This window comes from Bubalus kerabau, chromosome 3 (genome assembly GCF_029407905.1).
Source record: "Bubalus kerabau isolate K-KA32 ecotype Philippines breed swamp buffalo chromosome 3, PCC_UOA_SB_1v2, whole genome shotgun sequence".
NCBI classification, from domain to species: domain Eukaryota; kingdom Metazoa; phylum Chordata; class Mammalia; order Artiodactyla; family Bovidae; genus Bubalus; species Bubalus kerabau.
Window position 1 is genome coordinate 134,125,448 of NC_073626.1, and position 24,675 is coordinate 134,150,122.

The 24,675-nt window shown below is 39.9% G+C and overlaps 1 protein-coding gene across 1 annotated transcript in view; it reads left to right on the forward strand.

Annotated features, from left to right (window-relative positions):
- Positions 1-235: 235 nt before the first annotated feature.
- NABP1 (nucleic acid binding protein 1) overlaps positions 236-24,675 on the forward strand; it is a 127,858-nt gene continuing 103,418 nt past the window's right edge. The window contains exons 1-2 of the mRNA XM_055572970.1: positions 236-486; positions 5,747-5,827. The gene's annotated coding sequence lies outside the window, so the exon portion shown is untranslated. The remainder of the gene's footprint in view (positions 487-5,746; positions 5,828-24,675) is intronic.

Below are 24,675 nucleotides of genomic sequence, written 5' to 3' on the forward strand. Positions count from 1 at the left end.
AAGGGCAGAGCAGCTCACATCAGTGTTACTGCCCCATCTCCTTAACATTCACTTGCCCAGCTTCTTTATTGCCATTTTAGCCTCTAGGGCAGTGGTTCACAGCTTTGGCTGCATATTGCAATCATCTGGGGTGTTTGAAAATCATGATGCCTGGTCTCACCTCCAGAAATCAGACTTAACTGGCCTGGGGTGTGGCTGGGGCATGAGGGCTTGAACAAGTCTCAGGTGATGTTGACTTGCAGGCAGTACTGACAGCCGTGGCTGCAGGCAGCAGTTTTCAGAATGTGATCTCGGGACTGACGGACAGCAGAGCAGCACCAGGGAAATGTGTGAGGAATGCGAAGTCCTGGGCTTCACCCTAGACCTCCTGAGTGAGAAGCCCTGAAACTGGATCCCAGCTATGTGTGTTTTACCAAGCTTACAGGTGATCTAATGCTGTACAATCAACTTTGAGAACCCCGGCTTAAAGACATGAAACTTCCATTGGTAAGACTGAAGCAAGTAAAGACTGAGGCAATGTGACTGTTGTTCACCTATCTTTTTTTAATCTTTAAAAGTGGCTGATAATCTAAGAGGACTTTGAAGGCTTTTCCCGGGGTTCTTTTCCTTCACAAGTTTTACCGTGTAGCTGATGACATCACACTGAGTATGTCTGTTATGAATATTTTTCGTGACTCTTCCTCCAAATTGAGTATTTTTAGGCTTGTCAGGTATCTGGGTGTAGACAATAATGAATGATGTCTTTAGCTGTACACAATAGTGACCTTACATATCTTCTGATAAACTGTGAGGACTGAATCTAAAGAGGAAATCTTACTGCTGTCAAGCAACTGAGGCTTTTTTTTTAAGATCCTTGAATTATTTTCTTTGATCATTGTAACTATATGTCTAATTAAGACCCCAAATCAAAGAAATTGTTTGATAAAACATAAATGCTAAGGAAACACTAAATAGGTCATTTTTTTTAAAGAAGAATCTCTAAATGCAATAAGCTTCATTTCTATTAGCACTGCTTGTCTCGAATTACTTTCCTTCCTATGTATTTCACATGTATTAGTCTTCTATTGCTACTATAACAAATGACCACAAATTTGGGTCAGAATCTTGATATGAGCTTGCTGCTGCTGCTGCTGGTAAGTCACTTCAGTCGTGTCCGACTCTGTGTGACCCCATAGACGGCAGCCCAAATCGTCCCTGGGATTTTCCAGGCAAGAGTACTGGAGTGGGGTGCCATTGCCTTCTCCGGATATGAGTTTATGCTGGGCCAAAATCAAGGTGCTGGAAGGACTCCATTCCTTTAGGAAGCTCTTTCATTTTTCTTTTTTTTAAAAATTTTTATTTATTTATTTTAATTGGAGGCTAATTACTTTACAATATTGTGGTGGTTTTTGCCATACATTGACATGGATCAGCCAGGGTGTACGTGTGTTTCCCCGCTTTCAGAGGCTCTTGGAGAGAATGTTTCCTTGCCTTTTTCAGCTTCTAAAGCCTTCTTGCATTCCCTGGTTTATGACACCTTCCTCTTTCTTCAAAACCAGCAGTGTATCATCTTTATAACACTCTCTTTTTTCCATTGTAACATCTTTTTTTTTTTTTTCCTGATCCATAGTTCAGTTCAGTTCAGTCGCTCAGTCGTGTCTGACTCTTTGCGACCCCATGAATCGCAGCACGCCAGGTCTCCCTGTCCATCACCAACTCCCAGAGTTCACTCAAACTCACGTCCATTGAGTCAGTGATGCCATCCAGCCATTTCATCCTCTGTCGTCCCGTTCTCCTCCTGCCCCCAATCCCTCCCAGCATCACAGTCTTTTCCAATGAGTCAACTCTTTGCATGAGGTGGCCAAAGTATTGGGGTTTCAGCTTTAGCATCATTCCTTCCAAAGAAATCCCAGGGCTGATCTCCTTCAGAATGGACTGGTTGGATCTACTTGCAGTCCAAGAGACTCTCAAGAGTTTTCTCCAACACCACAGTTCATAAGCATCAATTCTTCGGCGCTCAGCCTTCTTCACAGTCCAACTCTCACATCCATACATGACCACAGGAAAAACCATAGCCTTGACTAGATGGACCTTTGTTGGCAAAGTAATGTCTCTGCTTTTGACTTCTAATAAAGATCTCTGTGATTATATTGAGCTCACCTATCTCATCTAGGATAACCACTCATCTAAAGGTCTTTAACTTCATCATAACTATAAAGTTCTTTTTGCCATGTAGGATTCACAGATTCTAGGGATTAGGATGTGAACATCTTTGAGGGGCCATTACTTATCCAACACACATGTCAAGAGACCGACAAAGGGTAGGGAACATGTTTTGATAAGTTGCCTTTGGAGTGTAGTGGAGAGTAGAAAAGTAACTTCTTAGAGAGATCCACAAGGCAATACATTTCAGATTGTTGTGTACTTGAAAATCACTTGGGGATATGTAAAAAAATAAAAGAATATTCCTGAGCCCTGTCCCCAGAGATTCTGATTCAGAGGTTAAGCTGGGGAACTGCCCTTCACCCTAGGCACGTTCACATCCCCCCTCACCAGCAGTGCTCCCAGAGACAATTTCATTGGTTTGGAGTGCAAGCCAGTATAGCCACTCTGGAGAAGAGTCTGGAGGTTCCTTAAAAAACTGAAAATACAGCTACCATATGATCCAGCAACTTCCCAGGCAGTGCTGGTGGTAAAGAACCCGCCTCCCCATGCAGGAGACATGAGACAAAGGTTTGATCCCTGAATTAGGAAGATCCTCTGGAGAAGGGTATGGCAACCCACTCCAGTATTCTTCCCCGGAGAATCCCATGGACAGAGGAGTCTGGTGGGCTGCAGTCCATTGGGTCCCAAAGAGTTGGACACGGCTGAAGCAACTGGAGCGACTTAGCACACGTGCAATTACAGAACGCGGGGAGAAGCTGCCAGCAGGGAGGGGTGAAGAGCACAGAAACCAAGACAACTCTACAGCAGCAGTATCATTAACTCTGGGTAAACATCAGAATTACTAAGGGAACTGCTAAATACAGTTTTCTTGAGCCCCACTGGAGGAGGCTGTGATTCCAGAGGTCTGGGAAGGGCCAGGACCTGTGTTTTTGAAAAATCTTTCAGATGATTCTGACTGAGAAACATTGCCCCCATCTTAACAGAATTCCTCAGTGTTCTCAGCAGTTCTACCTGATCCAGCCTTACCCAGAGGAATATCCTATTTTCTTGTATTTGAAAACAATCTTCCTGGCTGATATTCTTTTTCTTTATGACTGATTAAACTATGAGTCATGTTAAGTTTTTATTTTCGTGTCCCCAGTGCCTTTGTGTCCCCAGAGCCTGGCACACAGTGGATAAATGTTTTTGGAATAAGTCAGTGATTCTCAGGTTTCACCCTGTGTGAAAATCACCTGGATAGTGATAGTGTGAAAGTGTGAGTCACTCAGTCGTATCACCTGTAGCTCTTGTTAAAAAACAGGTGGTTGCACCCATCCCCAGAGTTTCCAACTCAGTAGGCCTTGGTGGGACCCAAGAGTGTGCATTTCTAACAAGTTCCCGGGTGCTGCTGGTGCTGCTGGTCTGAATTCCACACTTTGAGATTGCTGGAACACATAGAGTTTGAATTGTTAAAGCTCTAGTTCTTTTATTACAAAATGAAAAATTTTTATAGATGGTTGAAAGATTTAAAACTTTTCCAGTTTTTGAATTGGCCTTAACATCTTTCATCCCTTGTATTTTTTCCCCCTTAAAAATTTTATCCTCTCGAAATTGAAAAAGAAAACCATATTTCTCCAGTAACACCTTTCCTGTGATATTTTATTGTTTATTTCTCCTCTATATGTGAATTCTCTTGAAACAAAACAATTGGAAATAATGGAGGAGTTCCTACTGATAATTCTTTCAAACTTGTGTCATTAGCATTGCAGATGCATAATCTAACAGTAAATTATCTTTTAATCTAAAGCTTTAGTTTAATTTACACTTTTGCTTGTTTGGTTAGTAGTTTTGTTTTTTTTTTAATAATTTTTTAACAAAAAAAAATAAAGTGGGTGAAAATAGGAAGATTGTCACATATGTATTATGAGACCAGTTACCACTAGAAACGCACAGCACAATTAAGAAAGATGAGTACTACAGAGTGATTTGTCTGATTTTCCTGAGACTTGACAGTGCATACTTTTTATTATAGAGATAAATATAAATTCATTCAGCATATATTTTCAGGAAATTGTATTTCTTTGAGCGAATACATGATTTTTTCCCCTATATTTATCTAGCTAGAGATTATACATGGGGATTGATAGCCCTTATATGTACTTTTCAACCTAAGAAATCCTTTGTAGGACTTAAGGATAGCTTTCCTTATTCATACAAAATTGTAACAGTATGCTTTCTTTGTAAAATACTCCCTAAAGATTGGATCAGCTTTGCAGCCTTATGCCTTTGAATCTGGGTGTACTAAGAGTTTCTGATGGTGAAGTAATAAAAGGTATTGATTTTATTTGTTATACTCTCATGAAAAGGCTGTATAGCCAGATTGATGGGATGGAGGATTACTAAAAAGATTTTATAGGGTTAGGAAATTTGAATTGTGTAGACAGTGCTGAATTTGAGCATATTGCTGCATTGAAGGCAGGCATCTTGTAAACAAACTCTTGCAGCAAACCACTCTTTCGAGGACATTAGTCATCAATACATTTTTATTAAGTGCATGCCAAGACTCCAGCACTGTGTTAAATCATCTTCTATCTCAAAAGTTTATTTTTGTCTTTTGCATATAAATTGGTAAAAAAAATTTATTACCCAAAATAGGTATACTCAAGTTAAAAAATTTAAGATATAATTTGCATACAAAGAAAATTACAGATTGTAAATGTACACATAGATTTTGACAAGGCGTATACTCCTGAATTGCAACCCTTGTCAATCAAGACATTTTCATCACTCACTAATTGCCTCACATCATTTCCCAATCAACCCCTCCCTCCCATAAATAACCACTGATCCAATTTCTGTCACATGCACTCTTGTGTCTGTTTTCTTTCACTAAGTACAGTACTTTGAGATTCATCCTTGTTATGTGTATCAGCAATCAGTTCCTTTTAATGGCTGACTAATATTCCATTGCATGCGGCATAGGCAAATTTCCCACAACCTGCTGAATCTTCCCCAATGGAATGAGAATGTTGATAGGATATGAAGGCTACCCTAAGTTTCCTCCACTCCTCATACATTTGAGCCATTTTTCCTGAGAGTTGAAACCTTTCGCTTCCTTCATTGGTATCACTAGGGTCCCACTGTTCAATCAGAATTTAAATACAGAGTAGAGGACCAACATTTCTAGCAAGCTGTCCATGGGGTGCTGAACATCCCATATGAACATTAATGATTGACACTCTTTGCTTTAAGCAAATATTTTGCAAATATAAAGGATTGAGGAAAGGGCTAGAAGAATTAAAAATGAGTAACCAAATTTCTTCCAGTAATTCATGTTGATGGACTGAATGAAGCAAATTTCCAAGATTATAAGAAGATTGTGGGAGGTGACAGGGGCAAGAATTTTTCCTCAGAGGTGGGAGAAACATAATTAATTAGAGGGGAAATGGAGAATGGGACATGAGCAAGTCGCTCCTTTCTGTGCTTGATAAGATGGGTGGGGGCAAAACAAGAGGCAAAGGTGAGATGGGAAGAAAGTAAGACAGCTTGTGGTATCTTACAGGGATAAAAAGCAGATTTCAGTTTACCTAAAGAACCAACGCTTCCCTTGCTTTCCTTCCAGATCACTATTCTCCCATCTGCTGCCTCCCTGAGGGCTGCCAGCCTCACCTGTTTTTCCTTGTTGTTGCCTCCCAGCAGAAATGTGAGTACAGTTCAAAATTAAAAGAGCAAGTATATCAGTGCTCCTGAATCACTAGTTTAAAAACACAGCCCAAAGAAATGGGATCTTTTCTCTCAAGTGCAGTGATAAGGTGCTTAAATGCCAACATGATAAGACCAAGATAAATAATAGCAACAAGTCCTGTGATACACCCCAAAATGTCAGGCTGGTGTCACATGCTGTCCAATGAAATGTTCTGGATGATCTAGGGGCTGGGAGGGGGATGGTGTATACTTTTCATTCATACAATTTATTCTTTTAAAGTGACAAACGGCTGTGAAATGTTTCTATCACTGCCGTGAAGTGTCTAGCTATCTCAGTCTTGCAGTCTTGGCACAGACACTGTGCCCAGATAAACATATGTCTCGTATTTCATCTGTCTTTGTTCAGTGCTGCTCGGGCATATCTCCTTGGCTGCCAGCATCACCCAGCAGTCCTGGAGAAAGGGGCTCAGCGTGTCTCTGGTTATGTTGTATCAACAGGCTAGTGTATCCCCACCCTCTACTCACCTTAGGTCTTTCCTCCTTTCTTCTCAGAACTCAGAAAGGAGATGAGATAACTGAAGTCATCCTGGCCTTTATCCTAGCCACAACTTCCCTCTTCCTCAAGGGAAAAGCTTTTGCCTATTCTTAGGCCCTTTAGGTATTTTAGAACATAAGGTGGTTACACATTGTTTGCTAGTGGAATATAGTCTAACAAAAATACAAAGTGATCTTCACTTTCATTTAGTGTCTGTTGTTAGTAATATTGATGTATTTCATTGTGAAAATGTGAAAAAAGTGTTAGTCGCTCCATTGTGTTTGACTCTTTGTGACCCCATGGACTGTAGCCTGCCAGGTTCCTCTGTCCATGGAATTCTCCAGGCAAGAATACTAAAGTGGGTAGCCATTCCCTTCTCTAGGGATCTTCCTGACCCAGGGATAGAACCCAGGTCTTCCACATTGCAGGCAGATTCTTTTATCATCTGAGCCACCAAGGAAGCCCCATATTTCATTACACTATATTTTATTGGCATTATTTTGAAGTTATTATATATTATACTTATGAATAAGTGATTATATTTTTTTTAATGTTAAAAAACTTGAAATGCTTTAAAATGAAAAATGTTGAAATAGCCCAGCTCTGTCTACTGAACAGACCCAGTAATAATGACTTCTCAGTAATCACGAGAATGTTGGCAGCTGTTGACTAAAAGCAGAAGTAGGGGAAGGTCAATATATAAGGTTTTGGTGAAGGGGGAGTTTAATACCATTAAGCACTCTTTTTTTTTTTTCTTTTTTTAAATTTATTTTAATTGGAGGCTAATTACTTTATAATATTGTGGTGGGTTTTGTCATACATTCACATGAATCAGCCATGGGTGTACATGTGTTCCCCATCCTGATTCTCCCTCCCACCTCCCTCCCCATCCTATCCCCAGGGGTCATCCCAGTGCACCAGCCCTGAGCACCCTGTCTCATGCATCAAACCTGACTGGCGATCTATTTCACATATGATAATATACATGTTTCGAGGCTATTCTCTCAAATCAGCTCACCCTTGCCTTCTCCCACAGAGTCCAAACATCTGTTCTTTACATCTGTGTCTCTTTTGCTATCTTGCATATAGGGTCATTGTTACCATCTTTTTAAATTCCATATATATGTGTTAATATACTGTATTGGTGTTTTTCTTTCTGACTTACTTTGCTGTGTATAATAGGCTCCAGTTTCATCCACCTCATTAGAACTGATTCCAATGCATTCTTTGTAATAGCTGAGTAATATTCCATTGTGTACATGTACCGCAGCTTTCTTATCCATTCATCTGCCGATGGACATCTAGGTTGCCTCCATGTCTGGGCTATTGTAAACAGAAGCACTCATTTTACAAAAGGTTTTTTGTTAGTTTTGAGGATCTGATGTCACCATAAAGGGATTTAATGCTTCTCTAGGTGTGAGGAAATGCAAGGATTGAGATCATAAAATCTGTTCCTAAAAGCATCTATCTAAAGACCTGTCCCACCAGATTCCCTGGAGCACAGGCTGCCTCACTCCACCCTGCATTCCCTTAGGGGCTATGGAAAGTCAACAGGGTTCAGTCTCTGTAGGGACAGATGACAAATACCATCGTTTTTCAGTTGTTGGCAATGCTTTTGGTAAATGCCAATTTGTAATTGACACACTCAAATTGTGGGCTCTGAATACTGTTTCTTCCTGAAAGGAACCAGTAATTCATGGAGAGATTGCCGGTTCCAGATACAGAGTGGCAAATGACAAGCTGAGATGAGATCATCTTGTTATGCTAGAAAGCAAGGCAGCTGCCCATTGGCTAACGGTGGGCAATTTTGGCATCAAAAGAAAGATGACAGCGATTGATTGAAATACACTGATTAAATAAATATGCATGAATCTATAATGATACTCAGAAGAGAAAGCCAAAGCACCAAACACAACTCATTTTTCATTATTAGAGTTAGTCAACTCTATACTCTGAAAATCTGTATTTAAAGGGAAAACACTGTCTTGATCCGCCTTTCCTGTGAAAATCTATTTTCAAGTTATAAAATAGCACTAGTGCATGAGGGAATGTTTTCTTACAGAAGTATTTTAATGAACACATGTAGAAGGAATGATAGAATAATTCACCATTCTATAACATCTAATGAAATAATTGATTCAGGCAATAAATATTTATGGATGCTAAAACTAAGAAACCGATGAGGAACTGGATATTCCAAGGAAGGTAAAAGGTCACCTTATAACTTTACAACTACTTATCAGTGAGCATCTTTGCCCGTCTACGAAGGGCAAATAGATATTGTGTACTTCCTCATGTGGTATCACATGAAATACATAGAACCACCTGTGAAGTATCCACGTCAAAAATGTTAGCTCTGTATTTAATCAAGTCTTTATAACTAAATTCTAGTTACAGAAAAATAGATGATAGAAAACAAATTGGAAAAAAAAATCAGCAAGTTATGAACTGTTATGGAACAACTGACCCAGGTCACTACTTGAGAAAAGGGTGATGTGGACGATGAATGTGCCAGACAACAAGAGACTTAAGAGACATATTAACTTCAACAGCAGAAGCAACAAAATTCCCTTCTGTTAGTTAATTCTGTGTCTTGAATCTGAATGTGTATTTAAGCAAAGAACTGGGATTGGTTTTTAGACTCATGTTATGTATCTGCTAACCTCTAGTGAAGAATATGGCTGGCTATTGATTTCTGCATCCTCTGCCCTCCTCTTTCTACTTCCATCCAAATCCAGTGGGGACAAGTTCATGAAACTAATAGCAAATAGAGGGGCATAAATAGTTCTTACTCAAATGGAATTTCTCTGAGGCTGTCATGGATTCTGGGGTGGGTGGGGGAGGTTTCCACAGACTCAAATGCTGTAACAAAAACCAGGTAATTTTGTGATCAATACTAAGTTATAATTATATATGCTGAGGTAAATGTAATCAAATCTCATGCTCTATGGTGGAAATTATTGTACACTGTGCAGGATTGTGCTGCAGGCATCTAAAAAGAAATTTCCTCTGAACCGTCTGTAGAGTATTAATAGTTGATTAGAGTTCTCTAAGTGTCAAATATAGGCAGATATAATGGGAACAGTAGTCCAAAATACAAACACCATTTGATCAGGTCCCTCTGTTTAAAATTCAGAACATGTTTTATACATGTACATGCATGTATATGTATTTATCCAGTTTCATTGAACTTATTGTCATGGAACTATCCTGACTGGTTTTTAAAATTTTAATTGGATGAGTTTCTTAGTCACATCTAGATGACGAACAGTTCCAAGATAGTGGTAGAGATTAAATATCCTTAAAAGGGACATTTGGGGATAGAATAAACTTCATTCTGTAATAGACTATAATCTAATCTCAGAGCAGTGATTATTTCTCCTTTTTATTTTTTTGGTCAGATTCCTTTGAGAATCTTAAGAATATTCTAGATTTCTCTTCAGAGAAACATGTGAATATGTGAAAAATTAGCCTACAATTTCTGAGAGTTCCTGCCAACTCCCCACTGTGGTGGATTGCATTTTCCAGAGATGGCCACAATAATAGTTTCCATCCATATGCACCTCTGCAGTGTAATTTGCTGCTCTCCCATCAAAAAGTAGAGTCTAAAGCTTCTTCTCTTGCTTCTGGGAAGGCCTGAGTGATTTGCTGAAACAGAAGAATCTAGTAGAGGAAATATTCTGGGACTTCCAAGGTTAGATCATAAGGATACTTGTAGCTTTTCCCAGGAACTTTTGGAACACTCGCTCTTGGTAGTGTTCACTCACTCTCAAGACACTCCATCCCTGAGCATAGCTACCATGCTGTGAGGGTCACAGACTCCAAGGAGAGGTCAAATGTGGCCACTCAGGTTAGCACATTCTATTGAGCTCATAGCCAACCACTACTGCCAATATGCCAGTCCTGGGAGGGAGCCATCTTGGATACTCAGCCCAGTTGAGCCATCAGATGAGTCAGCCCCAGCCAACATTAGACTGCAGTTGCATGAGAGACTCTGGGAGGGAACTTCCCACTTGAGCCAGCTGATCCACAGAACTATGAATCGTAGTAACAAAGTTTTGTTCCAAGCTACAAAGTTTGGAGTGATCTCTTACACAGCCATAGACCCAAGGACCCTTACTGAGAATCCCTATTAATGATTTATTGAGAAAAGGAAATGAAGTTAATACAATATAGTTAAAAATTCTTAGGTCTAACAACTTAATAGCAGTACATTAGTATATCTTGTAAAGATTTTACCTCCTAGGTTTTTAAAGCATTTAGATATATTCAGACTTGAGCAGTTTTGTTTTTTTTTATTTTATTTACAAATAACAGGCAAATTTGGCCTTGGAATATGGAATGAAGCAGGGCAAAGACTAATAGAGTTTTGCCAAGAAAATGCACTGGTCATAACAAACACCCACTTCCAACAACACAAGAGAAGACTCTATACATGGACATCACCAGATGATCAACACCGAAATCAGACTGATTATATTCTTTGCAGCCAAAGATGGAGAAGCTCTATACAATAAGCAAAAACAAGACTGGGAGCTGACTGTGGCTCAGACCATGAACTCCTTATTGCCAAATTCAGACTTAAATTGAAGAAAGTAAGGAAAACCACTAGACCATTCAGGTATGACCTAAATCAAATCCCTTATGATTATACAGTGGAAGTGAGAAATAGATTTAAGGGCTTAGATCTGATAGATAGAATGCCTGATGAATTATGGAATGAGGTTCGTGACATTGTACAGGAGACAGGGATCAAGACCATTCCCATGGAAAAGAAATGCAAAAAAGCAAAATGGCTGTCTGGGGAGGCCTTACAAATAGCTGTGAAAAGAAGAGAAGCAAAAAGCAAAGGAGAAAAGGAAAGATATAAACATCTGAATGCAGAGTTCCAAAGAATAGCAAGAAGAGATAAGAAAGCCTTCTTCAGCAATCAATGCAAAGAAATAGAGGAAAACAACAGAATGGGAAAGACTAGAGATCTCTTCAAGAAAATCAGAGATACCAAAGGAACATTTCATGCAAAGATGGGCTCAATAAAGGACAGAAATGGTATGGACCTAACAGAGGCAGAAGATATTAAGAAGAGATGGCAAGAATACACAGAACTGTACAAAAAAGATCTTCACGACCCAGATAATCACGATGGTGTGATCACTGACCTAGAGCCAGACATCTGGGATGTGAAGTCAAGTGGGCCTTAGAAAGCATCACTACTAACAAAGCTAGTGGAGGTGATGGAATTCCAGTTGAGCTATTCCAAATCCTGAAAGATGATGCCATAAAAGTGCTGCACTCAATATGCCAGCAAATTTGGAAAACTCAGCAGTGTCCACAGAACTGGAAAAGGTCAGTTTTCATTCCAATCCCAAAGAAAGGCAATGACAAAGAATGCTCAAACTACCGCAGAATTGCACTCATCTCACACGCTAGCAGAGTAATGCTCAAAATTCTCCAAGCCAGGCTTCAGCAATATGTAAACCGTGAACTTCCTGATGTTCAAGCTGGTTTTAGAAAAGGCAGAAGAACCAGAGATCAAATTGCCAACATCTGCTGGATCATGGAAAAAGCAAGAGAGTTCCAGAAAAACATATATTTCTGCTTTATTGACTATGCCAAAGCCTTTGACTGTGTGGATCACAATAAACTGTGGAAAATTCTGAAAGAGATGGGAATACCAGACCACCTAATCTGCCTCTTGAGAAATTTGTATGCAGGTCAGGAAGCAACAGTTAGAACTGGACATGGAACAACAGACTGGTTCCAAATAGGAAAAGGAGTTCGTCAAGGGTGTATATTGTCACCCTGCTTATTTAACTTATATGCAGAGTACATCATGAGAAACGCTGGACTGGAAGAAACATAAGCTGGAATCAAGATTGCCGGGAGAAATATCAATAACCTCAGAAACGCAGATGACACCACCCTTATGGCAGAAAGTGAAGAGGAACTCAAAAGCCTCTTGATGAAAGTGAAAGTGGAGAGTGAAAAAGTTGGCTTAAAGCTCAACATTCAGAAAACGAGGATCATGGCATCTGGTCCCATCACTTCATGGGAAATAGATGGGGAAACAGTGGAAACAGTGTCAGACTTTATTTTTCTGGGCTCCAAGATCACTACAGATGGTGACTGCAGTCATGAAATTAAAAGACACTTACTCCTTGGAAGGAAAGTTATGACCACCCTAGATAGCATATTGAAAAGCAGAGACATTACTTTGCCAACAAAGGTTCATCTAGTCAAGACTATGGTTTTTCCAGTGGTCATATATGGATGTGAGAGTTGGACTGTGAAGAAGGCTGAGCGCCAAAGAATTGATGCTTTTGAACTGTGGTGTTGGAGAAGACTCTTGCGAGTCCCTCGGACTGCAAGGAGATCCAACCAGTCCATTCTGAAGGAGATCAGCTCTGGGATTTCTTTGGAAGGAATGATGCTAAAGCTGAAACTCCAGTACTTTGGCCACCTCATGTGAAGAGTTGACTCATTGGAAAAGACTCTGATGCTGGGGGGGATTGGGAGCAAGAGGAGAACGGGACGACAGAGGATGAGATGGCTGGATGGCATCACTGACTTGCTGGACATGAGTCTGAGTGAACTCCGGGAGTTGGTGATGGACAGGGAGGCCTGGCGTGCTGTGATTCATGGGGTTGCAAAGAGTCGGAGACGACTGAGCGACTGATCTGATCTGATCTGATATGATGAGTATACCTGGCTATTCAGACAGAGTTTTCCTAGTACAATCAGTAATTCTTGTGCAATATATGGTATCATTTTACATTGAATTTTGATGATTCTCACATTAAATTTTTTCTCCCTTCTCTTTCTCTTACCCACCCTGTTATATACATACAAAAATCATAAATATTACTGTATTCTCATGTTATATGTGATCAATATCTCAAATCGTCATATCCCCAATCAACTGTCTTCCATTAACGTTCTTGATTTTAATACCAGATTTAATATCAGATGACACTGAGAAGAAAAATGTTTTGAAAACAGTTGTTTATATGCTTTGATCCAGAAATTCCACTTATAGATACTTTTTCCTTAAAAATGAATGATTAATTTAGGTAAAGATTTAGGTTGTGTATCACAGCATTACATATTATAAGGGGAAAATTGAAAACAACCAAAGTGCTCATCAAAAGTTTTCAACATTTTTGTATTGCATAAATTACTTTGCAATACTGTTTTAAAAATAATGTTTTATTTTAATGTTATATAAGGAAAAATCATAAAAAAATAAAACAGACTGCAGACTGTAACCCCTCATTTATTATTTCTAAAAGTTTCCTTTCTCAGTGTGTAAGGAAAGGATGGGGGTGAATCCATGAATACATGGATTCACAATCCATGTATTCAACCATAAATTTTTTTTCAGGAATTCTGTCCTAAAATATTAAACCTTAATAACTTCTTGGTATTATGTCTTCTAACATTCATGACTTCAGTCTTTGATTCCTATATATTATTTTTCTAATGTTCCTAAATAGTTTTTACATGTATTTAACGTGCATTTTGCATTCTCAACTGTATAAACTCCTTGGTTATTGCCTTCTCTTTCTTTTGTACAGTCTTCTATGACCAGTACATGCTAAGGACTTTGCTGGTAAATGCAGGGGTCATCAAACAATGACCTATGGGTCAAATCTGACCAACTACCTGTTTTTGTACAGCCCATGTGCTAAAAATAGCTTTTACATTTTTAAATCATTGGAGAAAAAAGTAACATTTTATGATGTGTGGAAGTTAATGGAAAATTCAAGTTTGTATCCATAGACAAAGTTTTATTGGAACACAGACAGGCTTTAGGCTTGGTCATGGAATGCTTTGGCCAACAGTACATTAGCAGATGTGATGTGGGTGAGGTTTTGTATGTGCTTGCAGAGCTTGGCCTGTATTTGTGAGTGTCTGTGATCTGCCATGAGGTAGCAGCCATATGTCTGGGTAGCTATTGGTCCCAGAGTGAGAGGCCCACAGAACACACCTGAACCTGAAGCAGAGTCATCTCAGTCAGTGCACACACCCATGAGTGAGAAATGAATGTTTGCTGCTAAGAGTCATTGAGTTTTGTGTATGGTTTATTATGTGAAAACCTGAAAGATACTGTAGGATTCATCACTTGTTAATTATAGTGATATTTGTGTAGCTCTCCTATGCTGAACATACAGAAACTGGAAATCTCATTCGATTTAGATATATTTATACTGCTTTATGAGTATGTTCTTGTTGTTCAGTTGCTCAGTCGTGTCTGACTCTACGACCCCATGGATTGCAGCATGCCAGCCTTCCCTATCCTTTACCATCTCCAGGAGCTTGCTTAAATTCACGTCCATTGAGTTGGTGATGGACATCCAACCATCTCATCCTCTGTCATCCCCTTCTCCTCCTGCTGTTGATCTGTCACTGTTTCCATTATGCTGGGCTGGATGAAGAGTTTTCCACAGTCATAAGTTTAAGAAAAATCTATTTATCCTTTTTCGCTAAGCTATTCTAATGCCTTGAAATCATTTGCAATAGACTTATTGTCTAATATTTTATGATGTTAAAATGAACTGAACTTCTACGATTCTTCATTCTCCCACTACTCTTGTTTGGTATATAATGTGACATGCAATTGTATGCATTTCTGTAGGTGGTTTCCAAGTCTTGACATGCAAACATATTTTTTCCTGTAATGGGAATCTTTTGTTGATATAAAAATTTGCCCTATTCTAAACCCATACAAATTAGGTGCTATTTTCCTTAAGTATATAGAACCATGTTGTATTAGTAAAGAGTATAATTTCCTTAAAGCAAGTTTTCTGAACAGTGGCACTATTGACAGTTTAGGTTAGAAAATTACTTGTAAGTGACTATCCTGTGCACTTTAAACTTCAGCAGCATCCCTGACCTCTACACACACTAGATGCCAATAGTGACTCTCCACATCCACTCCTCTTCCCCACCCTGTGCACTGATGGTCAAACATCAGTGTCTTCAGACATTTCTGTCTGTTGTCTGGAGGTACAATCACACAAATGAGAACCACTACCTTAAAGAGTAAGTTTTAATACACTGGTTTTCACACCTAGTTACACATTATAATAATACAGTAAGCTTTTTTAAACACCTTGTTTTGAAATAATTTCAAAATTACTGAAAAATTACAATTATAGGACAAAGAATTCTCAAATCCCACTTGTTAATATTTGCTGATGTACTTTTTCATTCTTTTTCTATGCATATGCATAGATACTTGTTTTTTTCTGGATCATTTGGAAATAAGTTGCAGGCAAGATGCCCTCTTCCCCCTTAATATTAAGTGTGTATTTCCTAGGAATAAGGATATTCTGTTACACAATCACAATATGAGTAACAAAAACAGGAACTTTAATGCAATATTATTCAATTCAGAGTCTGTATCCAAGTTTTTCCAATTATCCCCCCCAATGACTATTTTTTTTTTTCACAGTCCAGGCTCTAATGAAGGGCACACATAGTATTTTCTTATCATATATTTAATCTCCTTTAATCTAGAGCAGTTTCTCAGACTTTCATTGGTTTTTATAACCTCAATGTTTTTCAAGAGTACAGACTACTTTTTCTTGGTAGAATGGTTCTCAATTTGGATATGTCCTCATGATTAGATTTGGATTGTGCAGTTTCAGCAGAAACATTTTGAAAGTAATGCTGTGAACTTCTCAGTGCATCTCATCAAAAACCACAAGATTCATCCCTTTACTGGTATAGATTCATCTCTTCACTGGTGATTAATTATTTGGTTACGGTGGTGTTTTAGTTTCCTAGGGCCACCATAACAAATGATCACAATGTCTTAAATCAAGTCTTCTCCCACAGAATGGAGGCCAGAGTTCAAAGTCAAGGTCTTGTCAGGGCTGTGCTCCTTCTGGAGGCTCTAGTGGATAACCCTTCCTTGAGTATTCTGACTTCTGGTGGCTGTCAGTGTTTCTCATGGCTGCCTCATGCCAATCTCTGCCTCTAACTTCACGTGGCTTTCTTTTCCTTCTCTCCTCCATGCCTTTTCTTCTGGTCTCATAAAGACCCTTGTCATGGGATTTAATCCACAGCGATTTCATCTTGAGATCTTTAACTTAATTGCATGAGCAGAGATCCTTTTCCCCAATAAGGTTACATTCACCCAACTTCCTAATCCTGGGAGGTTAGTATGTGGATCTAATTTGGGAGGCGGCTACCTTTAAGTCAGTACGGGGGGCACTTGCCAGACTTTTTCACTATAAAGTTACCATTTTTCTTTTTTCATAGAAAAGTAATCAATAGGGAGGTACTTTCAGACAATGTATATTTTATTCCTCATCAAACTCTTACCCATTTGTTTTAGCCTCTATTGATGATTCTTACCCAACTAGAGATTTTCTAGCTGCATTGTTCCTTCTACATTTGTTAGTTGGCATTCTAAGAGTCTGTCCTTCCTTCCCTCCCTCTTCCTTTTTAATTTCAATATAGATTTATTTTGTTCAATGGGTTATAACATATTGTTATTTTATTTTCATGCTCAAAAATTCCCAAATGTGGACAGCAAGGGTCCCATTAGGTAGCCTTCTGTGCTCTTGGACATGATTCCTACCATTCTTTGAGCAATTTTATTCCCGGCACAAGAAAATGTTCTAAGCTCATCTTCTATTTTTTTCTACCTTTGTCTTATCCTTGCTTTCTTTTGGTGGGGAATAATATTTAAAAACCAAGATTTGGGTGCCTGAGAAGCTTTTTTAAATAAAAATATTTAAGCCCGACTTTCAAAGATTGTAATTCTCAAGTCCTTGAGTAAGGTCCAGAAATGTGTGTGTTTGTGTTTGAGTATTTGTGGCTGTGTATACATGTGTATGTGGAAAGTTTCTAGTAGCTTTGTTGCATAGCAGCATGTGGTAATTATCATTCTAATGAAGTTAAACCATGATTTAGTTCACACTAAATTTTTCAGAGCATTTTTTTTTTTTAATCTAAAAAGACAAATAATTGCTTCAGATCTTAATTACTGGATACCAGAAAACTAAGCAAGATAAAACCTACACTATCTGAAAAAACATGCTAGATACCAGATGTCAGTGATGGATGTCTGAGAAGGAAAAATGTGTTCCATAATGTAAAATATTATTGATTACAAAATTAAGTCAACTAAGATTCAAGTCTAGATATAATTATAATCTCAATTTAAGAAGAGAGTAGAAATTTTATTTTTAAATTGCATTCCTCTCAATATAATCTCTCTGTCTCATATACACAAAAGAATATATCACTTTGTGGGAAGGGGTGCAGGGAACACAAGAGTTTTCACAATGGAATAGAAAAATCATTTATTTCAATATCCATTGCCTGACTATCTTGAATAATAGATACCTCAGAGAAGGAACAAAATTACTTCAGTGAAGCCAACTGTACTGTTGAATAGTTTTATCACATTTTGGGTATTGAACGTGATAAAGGATTTTTGCCATATGAAATTTTGGGTTAATCTTTTTTTACTCCTTAAAAAAATAAGAGAATTCTAAGGAACTAACACTTATATATTTGAGGAAGAATTTCTTATATATCTACAGATGATCAGTATATTCGACTTTGGGTCTGTAAACTTTGCCTTTGTCAAAAAGAATACAATATACTTCCTCTTTTAGGTCGTGACACATTTTTACCTATCAAAAATCATCGAGATAAATTAGAAGAAAATCCCCCATGGGAGTAAGAATTATGGTTCTTATTATCAACAAATAATAATAGTTGTCATTTTTGAGTTTGCATCAGGAATTTTACATATCATCTCTATTTTACCATAAGGAAAATAGGTACAGATAAATGAAATAACTTATCCAAGGTCATGTAACTTAGAAATAAATTGTCAAGCCAGGACCCAAGCCCAGAAAGAAATCTCAGCAGCTTATGTTAATAACAAAGGTGCAGCTCAGGTTTTTCTGCAGCTCTTCTGAGTTTCATCTCCATTCTCTAACCCTGCTGACAGGGAAGACTGTTTGGAATTTTGCCAGAAGCTGTAGCAAAGGGAAAGAGAATATTGTGGCTCTGAACCCTTCTCCTTGGCAGAAGAACAAAATGGTTTCAGTGCAGCCAGATACAGCATTAAATAACTATGTCACTCTCTGAGCTTGAATGTTGATAATTTGTATTTCAGTGTCAATGTCCAGAGCAAGTTATGGCCAAAGCTGATGTCAGTGAGGTGGAGCAAGTATAATCCTCTCACAGGTAGAGGCAGCAAATATCTGTCAACTGTAGCCAGCTTACTACAGACTGGTGTACAGAGGGCATCATTTGACTTTAAGCCAGTGAAGCAGTCCCCTGGTTTCAGTGATTGGTCTACATTGGTCCAGTCATAGTGAGGCAAAGACTGTTGATTGACATTTTGGGGAAGAGTTGACCTTGCTCTTTCTCTAATATGGAACTGCTGCAGCCTTTTTTTCTGTCATAAGGGAAGAAGTGTGACAAAAAGGCTGAAATATGTAGCAAGGCAAGAGTCAAGAGAAGTGGAACCCCAGAAATGAGGACCTCACGAATCTCTGGAACAGCTCACTCTGAGGTGGTCCACCTCCGAACTTTCCAATGATGCATCCCAACAAATTCCTTTAAACCTGTTTGAATAAGAACTTTTATTATTTGTATTTCTAAGTGATAATATAACATCCAAGAACTATTAAAGTCATAAACTTTGTCTTGGAAGAAGTATGCATGTGCATGTGTATCATATACTTCATTTTGTCTAAAAACAATTTATCAAGACTATGACATTTTTGAAAATAAGGAAATTACCCATAATCATACTTCCTAGAATATGAACTATTAATCAGGTTTGTATGTCTTCTTTAGTCCTCATTCTGCCATGTGATTTTATTTTTACATAGGTTGTTTTAAAGCATACAAATCATTTGGTATTCTTACCTTTTCACTTAAATGTACTTTGAATTCTGTTCTCACGTTGCTACATTTTATTTAAAAGATCATTGGAATAGCTGAAAAATAACCCAGCAATTGGTTATAATATAGTATGGATGAAAATTTCTCTAATCTTGGATATTTAGGTTGCTTCCAGTCTTTTACTTTATAGATAACAGTACCACACATATAGAAATATGTGTGCATGGAGAAAAATGGGAAGGATACACATAAAGCATTAAGCCAGTGGATACTTTTGATTAGGCTTCTGTGCCCTCTGGACCATTAGGTGATGAAACTCACAGAATTAGGCAGGAATTGGGCTCTGCCTTCTGCACGTCACTGTTCTAGATACCCATGTGTGTATATATGGTGTTATTGTGTGAAGTAAAAAAAAAAAAAAATAGCATAAACATCTTGAAATTCTTGCTAGATAAAGATTCTAATTTGGAATAGTTGGTTAAAATTCAGAAGATAATAACTTGTAGGTGGAAGCTACTAGGCTGGGGAGACTTGTAAGCATATTAGAAATAACAAGTCAGAAGTAAGTGCTAATGAGATCTATCAGAAATTATAGATATCTATCTATATTTGAGATCTATCAAAAATTATAGGCAAAACCAATTATTTTCTTCTGTTGAGGTCCTCCACTGGCTCATGTAAATCTTGCTGGCCAGTATCTGCTGAGGTTATGCTGAAAGTGTTCTCCAAGAACCTGTGTGATGCCCTGCATGGGTCAGATGGCTCTTCTGGCCTGGCCGGCTCACTGGCCTCTAAGGATCCTCATTTCTGGTCCAGTACCCCCAGAAACTCTGCATTTTGAGAACTTTCCCATGAGCCTGAGATAATATTTCCCTTGCTTGCTTGTGATTCATTTATATTTATATCTATCTTCTATAAATAATTAAAAGGGGCTGATGTAGTTACTCTAGAGTGGCATCCAGGCAGTTCTCCAAATCTGTTTATCTTCCTCCATCTCATTGAAAAGCTGGAAGCCTGGTGGACCCTTGATTAGATGTTGAACTTTTTGACTCTGCTGATCTTGGTCTGGAGGTACAAGGCCACAGCTGTAGATCTTGACACCTGTTTCTCAGTCGAGGTTCCAAACGCAATTTCTTGACAACTCTATCAGCAAAAGCATTTAACTTGTGTCCACAGGGCCATTAAAAGTAGAGCTGGATAGCTTGTTTAATGGATCTGATTTCTTAAATTAGGGAATTCTTCTGTGGCAGAGTGTGGGCTGGCTCTGGACAAAGTGATACTGTCACGTGAGTGTATGTTCCTTGGTTCTTTGTCTCGTCACAACAAAGATTTGGAGCAACGGACATTAAAGCCCTCGGCGCATCACAGCTCTTGGGTCTTGGACAAACCATGTTACAGCTCTTAGGCAAATCAGTGTTACAGCTCCATTTTATTTAGAAGATAGCAGGAGAATCCAAGACTCAAAGAGAAGAGGGTGGAGGAGTGCGTGGGGAGGGAGGTGGGGGGAGAGAGAGAGAGAGAGAGAGAGCGCGCGCACGCGCACACGCATGGGGGAGAGAGAGAGAGAAAGAGTGAGCGTGCGCGCACGCGGGAGAGAGAGTCCCAGAGAAAGCGCTTTGGCTCCTCCTTTTATATGCTTTTTCCTCCACCTGGGCCTGCCCTATGCAAATTGGGCTTAGCCAGGAGTGCTGTTTATTCTGTTTGTTCTGCCTGAAGTCTTCACTCTGGTCCTTGGACCTTCCTTGTCTTTTAGCCACCGCAATTTTGGACTCCTTTTCCCTATTCTACCTACCTAACATTCCCCCCTCAAGAGATGGGAGGCCCAATTCTTTGGGAATAGGGGCATCGAGGTCTTTCTGGCTACTTCCTGCTGAACTTGGGCGGTGAGGGGTATTGGGCCTCCCCCTCTTGCTAGTCTCAATCCTCAGAGTCCTTATAGCGGTGTCCAAGGTTGTGTGATATTTTCCATGGTCAGCTGTAGTTTTATATCTTTGTTGAACTGGCACTACATGTTGTAGCTGGTTGACCTGGGCAGAGACAAAACAGGTTAGACAATTGACAGTACATAGAATAACCATAAGCATCATCAATATAGCATAACAAAGACTAGTAGGGACATTGGTCAATTTTAAATTCACATGGCCAGGATGGCTCAAGTCCCTCCTTGTTCAGGGATCAGAAGATCTATCTCCTGTCTGTTTTGGAGTACAGTCTCTGTCAAGCTGTGTTGGCTCCTTAGAGTTATCCTGAGAAATCTTATCCCCAGAAACCAGATTTTGGGGGTGTTCATTAGAATGGCACTCATTGGTAGTTCTGAATAGGTATCTGAGATCTCCCAGGGGCTCACAGGTGTATTGAGTGTCCTCTTCTGTTTTCTTCCATGGCTTGACTCGTGAGTAGTGAATCCAGGAGTCATGTCCTGGTACCTTGACTGCTGTGGGGGTAGAAAGTATTACAGGGTAGGGGCCCTTCCATGTGGGCTGGAGTTGAGCCTTTGGGGACCCATCTTTCCAGACTTTAATTAGGACTTGAGTTCCTGGAGCATGTAGTGGTGACTCTTTAGAATCTTTTGGGTCCTGGTTCATACCCCACAAGCGTATATTCTGTTGGAATTGCCCAGTGGCTATGGTATAAGACTGGAGGGTCTGAACCTCTGGATCTAGGAAGAGGTCATTGACATAAACAAAAGGTCTCCAATATAGCATCTCATAAGGATTAAGACCAACCTGTTCCTTAGGGGCAAGGCGGGTACGGAGGAAAGCTATTGGTAAAGCCTCCTTCCATCCCAGAGAGGTCTCCTGGGTTATCTTTTTTATCGATGATTTTAAGAATTGATTGGCTCTTTCTATTTTTCCTGAAGATTGAGGCCTCCAGGCACAATGGAGATAATAAGTAATGCCCAATGCTTTCGAGACCCCTTGGGTGACCTTAGAAGTCAATGATGTCCCATTGTCACTTTGTAATGACCTGGGCAGACCAAATCTTGGAATGATTTCATGGAGCAGTTTTTTTACCACCTCCTCAGCCTTCTCAGTCTGGGTGGGAAAGCCGTCAATCCATCCTGTGAATGTATCTATCATGACTAATAGGTATTTATACCCTTGAGAAACTGGCATCTGGGTGAAGTCCATCTGCCAGTCCTCTCCTGGGTAGGCCCCACATCGTTGGATGGGCTGGGCCAGCTGGGGTCTTTGAGCTCCTTGAGGGTTGTTTAATTGGCAAATGGGACAAGAGGAGACCACCTGTCTTATATTTGTTTGGAGGCCTGTTCCTCTGAAGGACCTTTCTAGTAATCTTTGGAGGGCCTTTTCTCCTAAATGAGTAGTGGCATGTAAGGAGTTAACCAACATCCATTGGAGGTTTCCAGGCAGAAAAAGGAGTCCCTCCTTTTGGAACTACCCCATATGATCTTCTTGAAAGCCCTCGCTCTTAGCTTTAAGAGTCTCACCTTCAGTATATGAAGGAGTTTCTGGCAAATTAGTCTGTGGAACTAAGGTGGCAACCCCTATTAGTTCATGGTTCTGTAATGCTGCTCTCCTAGCTGCCTGATCAGCTGCTTGGTTCCCTCGTGCCACTTCTGTGTTCCCTTTTTGGTGTCCTTTACAGTGGGAGACTGAAACCTCAGTAGGCAGATGGACCGCCTCCAAGAGTCGAAGAATCTGATCACCATATTTGATTGGGGACCCTCAGGTGGTCAAGTGGCCCCTTTCTTTCCAAATAGCCGCATGTGCATGTAGCACCAGAAAGGCATACTTGGAGTCAGTGTAAATGGCTATTCTTTTTCCTTTTCCCAGCTCTAAAGCTCGAGTCAGGGCTATGAGCTCAGCTAATTGGGCTGAAGTACCTGCTGGCAGAGGCTTAGCCTCTATGGTCTCAAAATTGGAGACTACTGCATACCCGGCTCTTCTTTTTCCATCCAAGACAAAGCTGCTTCTATCAGTGTACCAAATTTCCTCAGGATTGGTCAGAGGATCTTCTGACAATCCCTCTCAGGGTTTTGTCCAGTGGTCCAAGGTTTCTAGAAAAGAGTGAAACGGGAGAGAGCCCTCGCGGGTAGGTAAGAGGGTGGCTGGGTTAAGAACCTCACAAGGGGATATAGTGAGGCCTGGATTTTCCATCAGCATTACTTGATATCTGAGGATTCTTTGATCAGACAACCATAAATGGCCTCTCCCATTTAGGAGTTGTTTTACTTGGTGGCTGGTAAAAATAGTTAGTTTGCCCCCAAAGGAGAGTTTTAAATCATCTTCTATCATGATTGCAATAGCTGCAAGATTTTGAAGGCAGGGGGGCCAACCTTGGGTAGTAGGATCGAGCCTCTTGGATAAGTAAGCCACAGGCTGGGGCTCAGATCCCAACCTTTGAGTTAACACTCCCAAGGCTATTCCCTCTCTTTCATGGACATAAAGTTGGAATGCTTTTTCTGGGTCTGGCAACCTCAAGGCAGGTGCCTGAGTTAAGGCCTGTTTTAGTGTAGCCTCTGCCTCCTTTTGAGGAGTTCCCCACATCAGTGGGATTGAATCATCTCGTCCCTTTAAGCTTTCATATAAGGGCTGGGCAATTAGACCATAGTTGGGTATCCAGATTCTACAATAACCAGTTAGCCCCAGGAAAGATCACAATTGTTTTCGAGCCATGGGGGAGGGCAACTGGAGGATTCTTTGTACCCGATCAGAGGACAGCCTCCTGGACCCGTGTGTAATCTGAACTCCCAGGTAAGTGACCTTTGTCTCGACCATCTGTGCCTTAGCATGGGAGACTTTATATCCCCTTTCTGCCAAGAAGTTTAGAACCTGAATTGCATGTTGTTGGGCACTTTTCTCATCTGGAGAGCAGATTAGTAGGTCATCTACATATTGTAATATTTTCCCATTTGGTCCCAGGTCCTGATCTAGGAGATCCTGGCTAAGGGCCTGTCCAAACAGGTGGGGGCTACCTCTTAACCACTGAGGTAATACTGTCCAAGTTATCTGTTGGTGTTTTTCTCCTGGGGCCTCCCACTCAAAGGCAAAAAGGTATTGGGATTCTTTAGCCAGTGGTATGCAAAAAAAATGCATCTTTGAGATCCAAGACTGTAAACCATTTGGCACTGGGTGGGATTTCTCCCAAGATTACATAGGGATTGGGTACTGTGGGATGGAGGGGGACTACAGCTTCATTTATAATCCGGAGATCTTGAACCATTCGCTAGGTTCCATCTTTTTTCTTTACTGAGAGGATTGGGGTGTTACATGGCGAACTGGTGGGGACCAATAGCCCACAAGCAAGGAATTTATTTATTAAAGGCTGTAGTCCCTCCTGAGCCTCTCTTTTGAGAGAATATTGTTTCTGGTTAGGAAACCTAGTGGGATCTCGGAGGACAATGATGACCGGTTCAGCTTGGTGGGCTCGTCCAGGAATCCCCTGGTCCCACACCTGGGGGTTAATTTTGT